This window comes from Sapajus apella, unplaced genomic scaffold (assembly GCF_009761245.1).
Source record: "Sapajus apella isolate SASKATOON/1434 unplaced genomic scaffold, GSC_monkey_1.0 scaffold21, whole genome shotgun sequence".
Classification (NCBI taxonomy): Eukaryota; Metazoa; Chordata; class Mammalia; order Primates; family Cebidae; genus Sapajus; species Sapajus apella.
This window is the reverse complement of record NW_022436961.1, coordinates 14,221,349-14,238,036: the sequence shown is the minus strand read 5'-3', so window position 1 is coordinate 14,238,036 and position 16,688 is coordinate 14,221,349. Positions and strand designations below refer to the sequence as shown.

General features: G+C 41.3%; 1 long non-coding RNA gene across 1 annotated transcript in view; it reads right to left on the bottom strand.

The window, feature by feature from the left end:
- The window catches only part of LOC116558391, a 56,833-nt gene that overhangs the window by 36,571 nt on the left and 3,574 nt on the right, over positions 1–16,688 (bottom strand). The gene's annotated exons all lie outside the window — the stretch shown is intronic.

The window sequence follows — 16,688 nt, the reverse complement described above, 5'->3', positions numbered from 1 at the left end:
AAACCAGCACAAAAAGCATGAAAATACCCGAAACCAGAGCACCTCTCCTCCTACAAGAGATCACAACTCCTCAACAGCAAGGGAACAAGGCTGGATGGAGAATGAGTGTGAAGAAATGACAGAATCAGGCTTCAGAGGGGGGTAGTAAGAAACTTCTGTGAGCTAAAAGAACATGTTCTAACCCATTGCAAAGAAACTAAGAACGTTGAAAAAATATTTGACGAAATGCTAATGAGAATGGACAACTTAGAAAGGAATATAAGTGAATTGATGGAGCTGAAAAACACAACACAAGAACTTCACAAAGCATGCACTAGTTTCAACAGCTGAACTGACCAAGAAGAAAGGATATCAGAGGTCGAAGATCAACTCAATGAAATAAAATGAGAAGGCATGATTAGAGAAAAAGGATAAAAAGGAATGAACAAAGTCTCCAAGAAATGTGGGACTATGTAAAAAGACCTCATCTGCGTTTGATAGGTGTACCTGAATGTGACAAAGAGAATGAATCCAAGCTGGAAAATACTCTTCAGGATATTATCCAGGAAAAATTCCCCAATCTAGCAAGGCAGGCCAATATTCAAGTCCAGGAAATACAGAGAACACCACAAAGATATTCCTCATGAAGAGCAACCCCAAGGCAGATTCACCAGGGTTGAAATGAAGGAAAAAATGCTAAGGGCAGTCAGAGAGAAAGGTCGGTTTACTCACAAAGGGAAGCCTATCAGACTCACAGCAGATCTCTCAGCAGAAACCCTACAAGCCAGAAGAGGGTGGGAGCCAATATTCAACATCCTTAAAGAAAAAAACTTTCAACCCAGAATTTCATATCCAGCCAAACTGAGTTTCATAAGTGAAGGAAAAATAAAATACTTTGTAACATGCAAGTACTCAGAGATTTCGTCACCACCAGGCCTGCTTTACAAGAGCTCCTGAAAGAGGCTCTACACATACAAAGGAACAACCAGTACCAGCCACTCCAAAAACATACCAAATGGTAAAGAGCATCAACACAATGAAGAATCTGCATCAACTAATGGGCAAAACAGCCAGCTAGCATCAAAATGGCAGTATCAACTTCACACATTACAATATGAACCCAAAATGTAAATGGACTAAATGCCCCAATCAAAAGACACAGGCTGGCAACGTGGATAAAAAGCCAAAACCCATCGGTGTGCTGTATCCAGGAAACCCATCTCACATGCAAGGATACACAAAGGCTCAACATAAAGGGATGGAGGAAGATTTACCAAGCAAATGGAGAGCAAAAAAAAGCAGGAGTTACAATTCTCATCTCTGATAAAATAGACTTTAAAGCAACAAAGATCAAAAGAGACAAAGAAGGACATTACATATGGTAAAAGGATCATTGCAACAAGAAGGGCTAACAATCCTAAATCTATATGCACTCCATACAGGAGCACCCAGATACATAAGGCAAGTTCTTAATGACTTACAAAGAGACTTAGACTCCCACACAATTATAGTGGGAGACTTTAACACCCCATTGTCAATATTAGACAGATCAACAAGACAGAAAATTAACAAGGATATCAGGACTTGAACTCAGACAACAAGCAAACCTAATAGACATTTACAGAACTCTCCACCCCAAATCCACAGAATATACGTTCTTCTCAGCACCACATCACACCTACTCTAAAATTGACCACATAATTGGAAGTAAATCACTCCTCAGCAAATGCAAAAGCACAGAAATCATAACAAACAGTCTCTCAGACCACAGAGCAATCAAGTTAGAACTCAGAATTCAAAAACTAACTCAGAACCACGCAGCTTCATGGAAGCTGAACAACTGGCTCTTGAATGTTGACTGGATAAACAATGAAATGAAGGCAGAAATAAAGATGTCCTTCAAAACCAACGAGAATGAAGGCACAACATACCAGAATCTCTGGGACACATTTAAAGCAGTCTCTAGAGGAAAATATATAGCAATAAGTGCCCATATGAGAAGCAAGGAGAGACCTAAAATTGACACTGTATCATCAAAATTGAAAGAGCTAGAGGAGCAAGATCAAAAAAACTCCAAACCTACCAGAAGGCAAGAAATAACTAAGATCAGAGCAGAACTGAAGGATACAGAGATACAAAAAACCCTTTAAAAAATCAATAAATCCAGAAGCTAGTTTTTTGAAAAGATCAACAAATAGGCAGACCACTAGCCAGATTAATAAAAAAGAAAAGAGAGAATAATCAAATTGATGCAATAAAAAATGACAAAGGGGATATCACCACAGATTCCACAGAAATTCAAACCATCATCAGAGATTATTACAAACAACTCTTTGCACATAAACTAGTAAACCTGGAAGAAATGGATAAATTCCTGGACACTTGCCTCCTCCCAAGCCTAAACCAGGAAGAAGTCGAAACGCTGAATAGACCCATAACAAGGTCTGAAGTTGAGGCAGCAATTAAGAGCCTATCAGCCAAAAAAAGCCCAGGTCCAGATGGGTTCACAGCCGAATTCTATCAGACATACAAAGAGGAGCTGGCACCATTCCTTCTGAAACTATTCCAAATAATCCAAAAAAAAGGAATCCTTCCCAAATTATTTTATGAGACCAACATCATCCTGATACCAAAACCCGGCAGATACTCAACAAGAAAAGAAAACTTCAGGCCAATATCCATGATGGGCATAGATGCAAAAATCTTCAATAAAATACTGACAAGCCGATTGCAACAGCACATCAAAAAGCTTATCCACCATGATCAAGTAGGCTTCATCCCAGGGATGCAAGGCTGGTTCAACATATGCAAGTCTATAAACGTTAATTCACCACACAAACAGAACCAAAGACAAAAACCACATGATTATCTCAATTGATGCAGAGAAGGCCTTTGACAAAATTCAACAGCCCTTTATGCTAAAAACCCTCAATAAACCAGGTATCGATGGAATGTATCTCAAAATAATAAAAGCTATTTAAGACAAACCAACAGCCAATATCATACTGAATGGGCAAAAACTGGAAGCATTCCCTTTGAAATCTGGCACTACACAAGGATGCCCTCTCTCACCACTCCTATTCAATATAGTATTGGAAGTTTTAACCAGAGCAATCAGGCAAGAAAAGGAAATAAAGGGTATTCAAACAGGAAAGGAGGAAGTCAAATTGTCTCTATGTGCAGACGACATGATTGTATATCTAGAAGACCCCATTGTCTCAGCCAAAAATCTCCTGAAACTGATAAGTAACATCAGCAAAGTCTCAGGATACAAAATCAATGTGCAAAAATCACAAGCATTCCTATACACCAATAACAGACTTAAAGAGAGACAAATCAAGAACGAACTGCCATTCACAATCACTACAAAGAGAATAAAATACCTAGGAATACAACTAAGAAGGAATGTAAAGGACCTCTTCAAGGAGAACTACAAACCACTGCTCAACGAAATAAGAGAGGACACAAACAGATGGAGAAACATTCCAGGCTCATGGTTAGGAAGAATCAATATTGTGAAAATGGCCATACTGCCCAAAGTAATTTACAGATTCAATGCTATCCCCATCAAAGTACCAATGACCTTTTTCACAGAACTGGAAAAAAACACCTTAAACTTCATATGGAACCAAGAGAGAGCCCGCATAGCCAAAGTCAATTCTAAGCAAAAAGAACAAAGCTGGAGGCATCACACTACCAGACTTCAAACTATACTGCAAGGCTACAGTAATCAAAACAACATGGTACTGGTACCAAAACAGAGATATAGGCCAATGGAACAGAACAGAGGTCTCGGAGGCAACACAACATATCTACAGCCATCTGATTTTTGACAAGCCTGACGAAAACAAGCAATGGGGAAAGGATTCCCTGTTTAATAAATGGTGTTGGGGAAACTGGCTAGCCATGTGCAGAAAGCAGAAACTGGACCCCTTCCTGACACCTTACACTAAAATTAACTCCAGATGGATTAAAGACTTAAACATAAGACCTAACGCCATAAAAACCCTAGAAGGAAATCTAGGCAAAACCATTCAGGACATAGGTGTAGGCAAGGACTTCATGACCAAAATACCAAAAGCATTGACAACAAAAGCCAAAATAGACAAATGGGACCTAATCAAACTCCAGAGCTTCTGCACGGCAAAAGAAACAGTCATTAGAGTGAATCGGCAACCAACAGAATGGGAAAAAATTTTTGCAGTTTACCCATCTGACAAAGGGCTGATAACCAGAATTTACAAAGAAGTAAAACAGATTTACAGGAAGAAAACAAACCAAGCCCATTCAAAGGTCGGCAAAGGATATGAACAGATACTTTACAAAAGAAGACATACATGAGACCAACAAACATATGAAAAAATGCTCATCATCACTGGTCATCACAGAAATGCAAATCAAAACTACACTGAGATACCATCTCACACCAGTTAGAATGGCGATCATTAAAAAAGCTGGAGACAACAGATGCTGGAGAGAATGTGGAGAAATAGGAACATTTTTACACTGTTGGTGGGAGCGTAAATTAGTTCAACCATTGTGGAAGACAGTGTAGTGATTCCTCAAGGACCTAGAAATAGAAATTCCATTTGACCCAGCAATCCCGTTACTGGGTACATATCCAAAGGATTATAAATCGTTCTACTATAAGGACACATGCACATGAATGTTCACTGCAGCACTGTTTACAATAGCAAAGACCTGGAACCAACCCAAATGCCCATCGATGATAGACTGGACATGGAAAATGTGGCACATATACACCATGGAATATTATGCAGCCATCAAAAGCGATGAGTTTGTGTCCTTTGTAGGGACATGGATGAACCTGGAAAGCATCATTTTCAGCAAACTGACACAAGAGCAGAAGATCAAACACCGCATGTTCTGACTCATAGGCGGGTGTTGAACAATGAGAACACATGGGCACAGGGAGGAGAGCACTACACAGTGGGGTCTATTGGGGGGAAATAGGGGAGGGACAGCGGCGGGGGTGGGGAGTTGGGGAGAGATAGCACGGGGAGAAATGCCAGATATAGGTGAAGGGGAGGAAGGCAGCAAATCACACTGCCACGTGTGTACCTATGCAACAATCTTGCATGTTCTTTACATGTACCCCAAAACCTAAAATGCAATAAAAACAAACAAAAAAACCCAAAAATATTACTCCCAAATTATGGAAAAAAAAAAAAAAAAAAAACGGAGTAAGTCCAGACTGAAATAATCATTTGGACCAAAGACAATTTCTTTAATTTTCTAGAATATAACTTCAATATATCTTTTACATTTTGTTTCCATTACCAATCCTATAGTTTATAGTTGGAATTCCTCTTAGTGGCTTTTAGGGGCATAATTTTCTCTTGTACTATTCTCATCTCTGTAAAGAATGTAAATGTGACTAGAAATCCTGTGCCAGTTTACCCTTAGGACATGGATTGGTCTGCTTGCGCTACCATGACAAAATGCCAGACTGGGTGGCTTAAACAACAAATTTATTTTTTCACAATTCTGAAGGGTCAGAGTCTAAAATAAGGATGTCAGTATGGTTAGGTTCTGATGAGGGTGTTCTCCTGGCTTCCAGAAGGATGCCTTTCTGCTGTGTGCTCACACGGCAAAGAGAAAGAAAAAATCCCTACTGTCTCATCATACAAAGGCACTGCTATGGTGTAGATACCTGTCCCCTCCTAACCTCATGTTAAAATCTGACCCTTAGATTTGGAGGTGGGGCTCAATGGAAGGGGTGTGGATCATGTCGGCAGATCATGATCAGGAATAGTTTTGTCCTGTCCTAGCGGTAATAAATGAGTTCTCACTCTGTTAGTCCCCTTTGTTTTGAGAATGAGTTTTGCTCTTGTCGCCCAGGCTGGAGAGCAGTGGCACAACATCGGCTCACTGCAACTTCCGCCTCTCAGGTTCAAGCTATTCTCCTGCCTCACCACCCACCCCGAGTAGCTGGGATTCCAGGCGCCTGCCATGAAATCCAGCTAATTTTTGTATTTTTAGTAGAGACAGGGTTTCACCATGATGGCCAGGCTGGTCTCTAACTCCTGACCTCAGGTAATCCACCCGCCTCAGCCTCCCAAGGTGTTGGAATTAGTGAGCCACTGCACCCAGCCTAAAAGCTTGTTGTTAAAAAGAGCCCCAGCACCTTTTCCCTCTCTCTTGCTTCCAGTCTGGCCACATAGTCTCTGGACATACCAGCTCCCCTTCACCTTCCACCATAAGTGGAAACAGCCTGAAGCTGTCACCAGAAACAAATGCCGGTGCCACGCTTCTTGTACAGTCTGCAGAGCCATGAGCCAAATAAACCTCTTTTCTTTATAAATTACCCATCTCCAGCAATTCCGTTATAGCATTGCAAATGGACTAAGACAGGTCCTAATCCCATAATGAGGGCCCTACCCTTGTGACCTCATCTATACTTAATTACCTCCCAAAGGCCCCAACTCCAAATCCCATCACATTGAGGGGTAGAGCTTCAATAGGAATTGTAGGAGACACAATTCAGTCTATAGCAGCACAGTTCATTGTCTCTTCTGCTATATCAATTCTCCCTATTATCTTATTGAGGTTTGGGTTTTTAGGTTTAATCTGGCTTTTCTGCATGTCTGAATTTTCTTTGCACAATCATTGTTTCTTCCTCTTTCTCTTTTGAAGACCAAGGGCGTGAATACAGGGGATCACTACACAGGCAGTCAACTACAATCTTCTAGATAGTTGTACTAACAATATAGTTTCATATTTTAATGTGTATTTTGTTAATTAGGGGAAGTATAAAAAAGGGAACTAACATTAACTGAAGGCTTATTACGTACCAATCTCTGTGCCTTGCATTTTATATACATTAATTTATTGATTCTTCAACATAAACTAGCTATTATTGTTCATATTGGCAGTTCGGGAAACTGAGCCTCAGATGGTTTACCAAAGTTACACAGAACATGGTTGCAAGAATCAAGATGCAAACAAAAACATGACACCAAAGCCTGTTTTTTCTACTACCCCTTGTCATCACATGGTGAAAGAGGAAGGACAATATGTTTGATTTACAATTTTTTTTTTTTTTTTTTTTTTTTGAGACAGAGTCTCACTCTGTAGCCCAGGCTGGGGTGCAATGGAACAAGCTTTGCTCACTGCAACCTTCGCCTCCTAGGTTCAAATGATTCTCCTGCCTCAGCCTCCCAAGCACCTGGGACTACAGGTGTGCATCACCATATCTAGCTAATTTTTGTATTTTTAGTAGAGATGGGAGTTTCATCATGTTGGCCAGGCTGGTCTCAAACTTCTGTCCTCAACTGATCTGCCCTCCTTGGCCTCCCAAAGTGCTGGGATTACAGGCATGAGCCACTGCACCCGGCCCACTTTTCTAAGTGTTTTTCCATGTGTTGACATAATCTCCGTATTTGTTGTTTTAATAGAACTGCATGATTTTATCAAATTAATATCTTAATTTGAATAATCAATCTCTAACTGCTTATGTTTTATTTCTTTTTATTTATTTATTTACAGGCTGGGTCTCATTCTGCCATCAAGGCTGGAGTACAGTGGTGTGATCATAACTTATTGCAACCTCAAACTCCTGGGCTCAACCAATCCTCCCACCCCAGCCTCCTGAGTAGCTGGAACTACAGGTGTGTATCACCATGTCCAGCTAATTTTTAAATTTTGTTTTGTGCAGTGGGGTCTTGCTATGTTGCCCAGGCTAGTCTTCAACTGCTGGATTCAAGTGATTCTCCTACCTCAGCCTTCCAAAGTGCTGGGATTACAGGTGTGAGCCACCACATTTTGTCAGTGTTTTATATTGCTTCCAGTTTTTCACTCTTATAAATAATGCTACTATAAAAATTCCTGGTTTTTATTCTCACAAATTATTATTATTATTTTTTTTTGAGACAGAGTCTCTCTCTGTCGCCCAGGCTGGAGTGCAGTGGTGCGATCTCGGGTCACTACAACCTCTACCTCCTGAGTTCAAGCGATTCTCCTGCCTCAGCCACCTGAGTAGCACCTGGGACTCCAGGTGCATGCCACCACACTTGGCTAATTTTTTGTATTTTTAGTATAGAGGGGGTTTCAGCATGTTAACCAGGATGATCTCGATCTGACCTCATGATCTGCCCACCTCAGGATCCCAAGGTGCTGGGATTACAGGGGTGAGCCACCGTGCCTGGCCCACAAATTATTTATCTAGGGTAAATTCTCTATGGTTTTCTGCCATAGAGGAATATGACTTAATAATCTTTTTTCTTGTGAGAGCTTATGCTCTGAAAAACAAAAGGAGATAACTCCTACTTTTAAGGAGCCTCTAAGTTAATTTTTTCCTCCTCCTTCTTTGTCAAGTATTCTAAGGACCTCATTAGATGTGTAAGTATTACAATAACTTAGTATATGGATTATTTATTTACAAACCTATATGGTGCTCTTCTAATATGCACTAAGCTAATACAAATAATCTTTAAAGTTTACCAAAAAAAAAAAAAAACCAACCACAGCCATTTAAAAATGCCTTTGTTTTCTGTAATAACTTTTTTGAGATATATCATATTCACTTAAAGTATCCAATTCAATGATTTTGGGTATATTCACAGAGTTGTGTAGCCACCACAATCAATTTTAGAACATATACTTATTTCAGAGAACTGGCTTATGTGATCATGGGGAATGGCAAGTCTGGGCTGTAGCCAACAGGTATAAAACTCTTGGGCAGGAGCTGATAATGCAGTTTTCAGTCAAAACTTTTTCTTGAGGGAAACCTCAATTTTACTCTTAAGGCTCTTCTACTGAATGGATGAGGTCCACCCACATTACTGGCAAAAATCTCCTTTGCTTAAAGTTGGCTGATTGTAGATGTTTAAAATAGCTACAAAATACCTTCACAGCAACACCAGATTATTGTTTGATTGAATAAGTGAGTACTAAAGCCTAGCCAAGCTGACATATAAAATTAAGCATCACAGTCTACCCCCTATAAACTTGGCACATTGCTTTAAACCATTCTTAATCTCCAAATAAAGACAATAAGAAGGTTATACCTCTGCCCAACATGATGCAATTATACTATGTACAACCAAAAATATGCAACATTTTCTGCAGAAAAGAATGCAACGTCCCTGGATGACTCCATTCATTCTTTTCCTTGACATCCTGCAACTTAAATACTATGACATGGCCAGGTGCCATGGCTAATGCCTGTAATCTCAGCACTTTGGGAGGCCGAGGCAGGTGGATCACGAGGTAAAGAGATCAAGACCATCTGGGTCAACATGGGTGAAACCCCATTTCTACTAAAAATACAAAAATTAGATGGGAGTGGTGGCATATGCCTGTAGTCCCAGCTACTCGGGAGGCTGAGGCAGGATAATCACTTGAACCCAGGAGGCAGAGGTTGCACTGAGCTGAAATCGCACCACTGCACTCCAGCCTGGTGACAGAGAGACTCCATATCAAAAAAAAAAAAAAAATTATGACATAAGGTTCATTATTATGAACACATCTTATGTTAGCTGCTAAGATGATAAGAGAAGGAAGAAAGCAAAGAAGGATATGCATATATAAACATATTCCTAACGAAGTAGGAAGAAATACTCGTAACATTTACAGTCCTAATTTCTGCAACTGGTCAAGAGTTGGAGCTGGTATGTACAACTACTTCTTTTCCTTCCCCATTCCCTATTTCCATTGACCACGGCAGACACCTCAGCTGATCATAGTTCTTTGCTTGGTGGGGTGACCAAATTTTCATTTCTGAAGGGCCTGAACTATTAGTAGCCCTGTCTGAATTGGGCTGTTGTACCTTTCTTTTCTTTTTTCTTTTTCATTGACTTTAATCACAGGGCAGAATAATACTAAAAGACTCCCTAAGGGGTCTCCTGTATTCCAGATCTTCTCTTCCTTACCTTCATTTTGTAGTGGCAGCCCAAATTCCCCTTGGCAATTAGAATCAATGATCTCTGCCAGTATACTAACTCCCTTCTTTTCCTGTTAATTCACATGTATGAGGAGCCCAAGGTAGCTGAGTGGCAGTCTTAACTTCCAGTTCAATGGAATAATTAATGTGTCTCCTGGTGAAAGCTTTCCTTCCTTTGGAACTGTGAATCCTGGCTATTGAAGAAACAACACTATGCGCTGAATGCTGAATCAGGTACATCTTCATGGAGAATCTTGCTTCTGTCCTGCAAAGTATTACCACTGACTCAATTAGAGACTCAGGACCTTAGTCTCTTCAAAAGGCCATTCCACTGTTGTATCAAGACACCTGTTTCAGGATAATGGGGACATGGTAAGATCAGTGAATTCCATGGCAATAGGCCCACTGCCATACTTCATTTGCTGTGAAATGAGTTACTTAATCAGAAGCAATTCTTCTTGCAATGCTTACACCACGACAGTAGCTAAGGCAGTCTGTAAATCTACAGATGGCAGTTTTGGCAGAAGCACTGTATACAGGAAAGGCAAACATATATCCAGATTAAGTGTCTAGTGTAGTAAGAATAAAACACCATCTACTACATGATGGAAATGGTTCAACGTAATCAGCCTGCTTCCAGTTAATTAGCTGATCACCCCAGAAAATGGTGCCATACTGGGGACTTAGTTTTGGTGTCTGATGCTGGCAGATTGGGCACTTAGCAGTGATTATAGCCAGGTCAGCTTTTCTGAGTGGAAGTCCATGCATAACCTACATCCTTGACACTATGGCCATTTTGTTTATGAATCCAGTAGGTAATAACAGGAGTAGCTGGGGGAAAAGACTGGCTGGTATTCACAGAATGCGTCATCTTGTCCACTTGGTTATTAAAATCCTCCTCTGCTGAGCCCATCTTTTGGTGAGTATTCACATGGTGCACAAATGTCTTCAGGTTTTTTTTGCCTATCCAGAGAAGCCTATTGTATTAGTTTGTTTACATACTGCTGTAACAAACTGCTGAAGACTGAGTAATTTATACAGAAAGTGGTTTAATTGATTCACACTTCAGCATGGCTGGGGTGACTTTGGGAAATTTGTCATCATAATGGAAGGTGAAGAGGAAGCAAGACACCTTCTTCACAAGGTGGCAGGAAGGAGAAGTGTCGGGTAAAGAGGGGGAAGAGCCTGTTCAAAACCAGCAGATCTCGTGAGAACTCACTATCATGAGAACAGCATGGGCGAAACCATCCCCATGATTCAATTACCTCCATTTGGTCTCTTCCTTGACATGTGGGGATTATGGGGATTACAATTCAAGATGAGATTTGGGACACGAAGGCTTACCATATCACTATCTATATACCAGACTTCTGGCTGGGCGTGTTGGCTCCCGCCTGTAATCCCAGCACTTTGGGAGGCTGAGGTAGGCAGATTGTTTGAAGTCAGGAGTTCAAGACCAGCCTGACCAACATGGTGAAACCCCCTTTCTACTAAAAATACAAAATTTAGCCACACATGGTAGCACATGCCTGTAGTCCCAGATACTCCAGAGGCCGAGATGGGAAAATTGCTTGAACCTGGGAGGCGGAGGTGACAGTGAGCCGAGATTGTGCAACTGCACTCCAACCAGGGTGACAGAGGGAGACTACATCTCAAAAAAAAAAAAAAAAAAAAAAAAAGAAGTATATACCAGGCTCATTGTCATTAATTTTTCAATCAATTCCTTCCAAAGCCCTTAACTATTCAGCCAAACCATTGACCACAGCCCATGAATTGGTATGTAACTACACATTTGCCCACTTCTCCTTCCAAGCAAATGAACAAGCAGGTTTATTGTCTGAAGTTCAGCTCTGTGGGAGGATATCTCTTCAACACTGGCCTTCGGGGATGTCCCAGAGAGGGGCTGCAGTGCTACAGCTGTCCATTTTCAGATGGTGCCTGCATATCCTGCAGAAACATCTACAAACCAGACTCAAATGTTCTCCTCTTCAGTTAACTGATTTTAGAGAGCACTCCATGATGCCAAAAAACTTGGGCTGGGAAAAAGAAAATAATGTAGGAAAAGTGAGAGTTATGGGCATTTGGGCCATTTCCTCATTTAACTTACTTGTGCCCTCAGGTCCTGTTGAGCCTGATCTCATAACTGTCACTTCCATTTGAGGATGGAGTACTGCTTTGCATACACAACTTCAAGGCTTGGTGGGTCAGACAATACTCAGCTCATGATGGGCAGTGCAGGTCTCGTGGTAACTTGGTGATCATGGGTAGGTGTTCAGTCTCTAGCACTGAAAGCCTAATAGCAGGCAAATTTCTCAATAGGAGAGTAGTTACCCACAGAGAATGGCAGGGCTTTGCTCCAAAATCCAAAGTGCCTTCACTGTGATTCATCTAGAGGAGCCTGCCAAAGGTGCAAACAACATCCCACCCTGCCACTGACACCTCAAGCACTATTAAATCTGCTGGATCACATGGGCCATGTGGCAAAGCACCTTGCATGACAGCCTGCACCTGTTGCAGAGCCTTCTCTCGTTCTGGACTCAGAACTAGCAGCTTTGGGGAGTTACTCAGTAAATAGGCTGGAGTCACACATTCTAATGAGGAATATGTTGCCTCCAAAATCCTTAGAGGTTCACTAAGAGGTTTCAACTCTTTTTGAGTTGAAGGACGGGCCATATGCAACTTATTCTTCATCTTAGAAGAGATATCTTCACATGCTCCATGCCCCTGGACCCCTAGAAATTTCACTGGGGTAGAAGTCCCCCACCTTTTTGTTGGATTCAATTCTCACCATCTATTATTATGTGAATGTTTTACCAATTACTTTAGCATAGTCGCTACTTCTTGCTCACTAGATCTAATCAGCATAATGTCATCATCAATGTGATGGACCAGTGTGATGTCTTGTGGAAGAAAAAGGTGAACAGAGTCCTAGTGGATTAAATTATCCACAAGGACAGCATTGACCCTATTACAGCTCTCTAACTGGAAATGGTGCTTCATCTTCTGCTTTGTCTTTCCATGTGCTAAACCATCCCAAACTTGCCCTCTAGGATAGGCATCTCCCTCCTCTTCATATAAGGCATGCCATGGCATCTTACTGTAGTAGCCTGAATAGTGGGCCCTTGAAGATGTCCACATCTTTATCTCTGGAACCCACAAGCGCTATCTTATATGGCAAAAGGGACTTTGTAGATGTGATTAAGGATTTTGAGATGGGAGATTATCCTGGATTATCTGGGTGGGTCCAATGTCACCATCATTTTTGGAGACAGGGTCTCACTTTATCTCCAGGTACGATCTTGGCTCACTGCAGCCTCCATTTCCCCAGGCTCAGGTGATCTACCTCAGCCTCCCAAGTAGCTGGGACTGCAGGTATGCGCCACCATGCCTGGCTAATTTTTGTATTTTTCATAACATGGAGTCTTGCCATGTTGCCCAGGCTGATCTCAAACTCCTGGGCTCAAGTGATGCTCTCACCTTAGCATCTCACAATGCCAGGATTACAGGTGTGAGCCACCACGCCTGACCACAATGGTCCCGTTAAGAGTGAAGCAGGAGTAGTCAGAGTGAAACAGAAGATGATGGGATGGAAACAGAGTTGAGTGGTGTGCTTTTCGGATGTAGGAAAATGTCACAAGCCAAAGAATACAGGAAGCCACTCTAGAAGATGAAAAAGTCAAAGAAACAGACAGAGTCTCCCCTCAAAGCCTTCACAAGAAAATTCTCCCCAAAGTCCCCATAAGATGCCAACACTGTCGATGCCCTGACTTTAGTCCAGTGAAACTGACTGCAAACTTCTGCCTCAGAACTGTAGGAGAATATATATGTATTGTACTGTTTCAAGGTACTAAGTCTGTATTCATTTGTTATAGCAGCTATAGAAAACTAGTATGCCCAGTGCCTTACTGAGAAAAGCTAGCAAGATGTACAAGAACAAAAGGAATGTTGCCCTCTGGTATCAAGTGGCAGAAACAATACCATTTCAGTCTACTGTTCTCTATAAAAATAGGCTGGTAGCTGATTTTCTAAAGCAGCCATGCATTAGTTTTCTTTTGCTGCTGTAATAAATTATCACAAACTTAGCTTAACACAAATATATTTTACAGTTCCACAGTCATAAATCTGGTGTGGGTACCACTGTGCTAAAATCTAGATATTAGCAGGATTGAGATATTTTCTGGAGGCTCTAGGGAAGCATCTGTTCCCTCCCCCATTTTTTTTTTTTTTTTTTTAACCAACTTCCAGAGACTTGTTACATTCCTTGGCTTGTGGCTTCTTCCATCATCCTCAAAAACGGCACTGACTTGTTGAGTCCTCGCATGGTATTACTCTCAATGTCCTTTTCTGTCCCCCGTTTGTACCTATAAGGACTCTTATGATTACATTAGGCCCATTCATGTAATCCAGGAAAGTCTACCTGTTCTAAAGTTGATTAGCAACCTTAAATTCCATCTTCCATGTTAAATACATTTTGCCACATAAAGTAACATATTCGCAGCTTCTAGAGATTAAGACTTGGTGGTGCCATTATTCTGCCTACTTTAAATGTGGATATAAAAATCAATTGTGGATTGCTGTATTATCTGTAGTCTTTGATTTTTTAAGGTTTTCTGTTTTTCTCTCATATTGTTGGCCCTCTCACTTGTATGGTGATTCACGGTTGTAAATTCATCTTCTGTGGGATGTTTCCTCTGCAAACATCCTGGATCATAGGGACTTCAGGAATTATGGCTGTGTTGGTTTCTCTTGAGGTGGTCTTCACAGCTGCAGTGGTTTCCCACACAACAGAGACGTTTCTCAGCACTGTGGGGCAGGGCATTTTTGGGAGAAACCTGCCTATTTCAGGCTAAGGTGCTTTCCTTTATAGAGTTTCTACCTCTCCTAAATCCTGACCACAGCCAGAAGGGACTATTTGCATTTCCCTTAATAAAAGGGGCTCTTTTCATTTCCAAGTGTATTAGACCTGCCTTTAAGACACAGTAAAGCAAAAGCAGAAGCACACATGGGAGGCCAAATAATAACAGTATTGAGTAAAAGGAGACCTGCTTGTTGTTGGGCAGACAAGACTAGTGCCTCTTAGGCAACCTTTGTATATCACATCCCTATTCTTGATAACAGTAAAAGCTGACACTTTCATTGCATTTATCACATGCCAGAAACTGTTATATGCACTTGGCATATATTAGCTTATTTATTTCTTATAACAACTATTAGTGTCTCTACTTTGTGTCTCTACTTTGCAGATGAGTTTACAAAGAGGTTGTATTAGTTTGTTTTCACACTGCTATAAGGACATACCAGAAACTGGGTAATTTATAAAAGAAAGAGGTTTAATTGACTCACAGTTCCACAGAGCTGGGGAGGCCTCAGGAAACTTACAAAGATGGTGGAAGGGGAAGCAAACATGTCCTTCTTCACATGGTGGCAGCAAGCATATCTGCAGAGCAAAAGGGGGAGAAGCCCCTTATAAAATCATCAGATCTTGTGAGAACTCACTCACTATCATGAGAACAGCATAAGCGTAATTACCCCATGACTAAATTACCTTCTACCGGGTCCCTCCCTTGACACATGAGGACTAGGAAACTATATATCAGTATGGAATTTGAGTGGGGACACAGCCAAACCACATCAGAGGTTAAATGACTTATCCTGGATTATACAATGTTTTGTGTTTTATACTGAGCAACTCAGCATCAAAAGACCTAGGTTTAGGATATAGGCAATACCAAGAGAAATTACACACATACACCGCTTAAACAGCTTTCAACAAGCCAAGTAACAACAGCAAGCAAGAGGAGATAGTAGTGGGTGGTAGACACATACCACGTGTTTGGGGATTAATTAATGCTTCTCACTGCCTTGGTTGCCACTCATTCTCAGCCAGTACAGGTATTGATCGACTTACCAGCTATGCAACTTACGACCACTCGACTTTACGACCACAGTCGCTAGCCACGACTGCTCCACGTCTGGCAGCGCAAACGTTGCCCAGCTGGGTGTACGACAGTGCGGACCAGCTTCCGGCAGCACTACTATCTCCGCGTGCACCATTTCAACTGTACATATAGCCTACTCAACTTAACGACCAAATCGTGTTACGACCAGTCCGCGGTCCCGACCGTGGTCGTAAGTCGAGCACTAGCTGTAGTTCTAATGGTCTCTGCTGGCAGAGGTCTTTGCCCCAGTCTTTGCCACTGGTTGGAGTCACTTCACCATCAGTATGTGGTAGTCATGACCTCTCAAGCAGTGGCAGGAACTCACATTTGTCATGGCTTGGTGGGTGTCCCCATGTTCTGACTGGGGAGAGTGAGCCCCCTGCGTGCACCTTAGTCTGTTGGTTTGCACTTGCATCATCTCTATGCTGGTTAGCTATATTCATCTACTTAAGCCACTACATCATTATATGCACATTGTTGGCTAGTTATACCCTTCCAGATCAATGCTTTTCAGGACTTTCTGGAGCTTTCCCAAACATGGTTATGACTTTGGGGGATGGCAGGTGTTTATCTTTTTTGAGTGATACAGCCATATGCAAATCCATAATAGGATATACATGTGTGATTTTATTTTTGGGAAAATAAATCTTACAAGGAATGCAACATTTTTGGTGGGAAAACTTGCTGAACTTTTTTAAAAAAAATTACAGCAAATAGATTTTTATTCACTACTGTTAAAATGTATGATATGACATCCTTTAATCATATGAAGCTAGTTAGTGATAAAGCTAGGATTCATATCCAAGCAGTCTGTATGTGGAATCCACATCCTTAACTACATCTCTGCCCAGAACTAACTCTCTTCC